The sequence below is a fragment of the Rhagoletis pomonella genome, unplaced genomic scaffold (genome assembly GCF_013731165.1).
Source record: "Rhagoletis pomonella isolate Grant_MI unplaced genomic scaffold, Rhpom_1.0 Rhpom_scaffold_00150, whole genome shotgun sequence".
NCBI classification, from domain to species: Eukaryota; Metazoa; Arthropoda; class Insecta; order Diptera; family Tephritidae; genus Rhagoletis; species Rhagoletis pomonella.
In genome coordinates this window covers 164399-164860 of record NW_023458704.1, presented here as the reverse complement: position 1 = coordinate 164860, position 462 = coordinate 164399, and positions in this window count along the sequence as shown.

Here is a 462-nt window from a genome sequence, read left to right as displayed (position 1 = left end):
AGTTGGAAAATATAATAGAAACAAACAAATAATGCAGAATAACATTCTCTTTATTTACAGGAAAAGAAAAATTGCGAAAACTTGTTAATATATGGTACTTCCTCCCTTATATTTTATTGCTTCCAAGCATCTTCTGTGCATAGAATTGACGAGCTTAGCATAAGTTTCAGGGGATATAGAATACCACTCTCTCTTATATTTTTCCCAAAGTTCTTGCTTTTTTCGCGCTCTATATCCCCCAATCTTTCTTTTTAGTATTCTCCATAGATGTTCTATAGGGTTAAGGTCTGGTGATTGTGAAGGCCACTCCAAAACCTTAACCCTATTATGACTCATGCCTTAACAACCGCTGATGAATGTTTGGGGTCATTATCGTGCATAAACTCCCACTTTATAGGCATCTCCTTTCTAGCAAATGGAAGCATGGCTGTATTTAAAATATTTATGTAGTCCGTGGCGCAC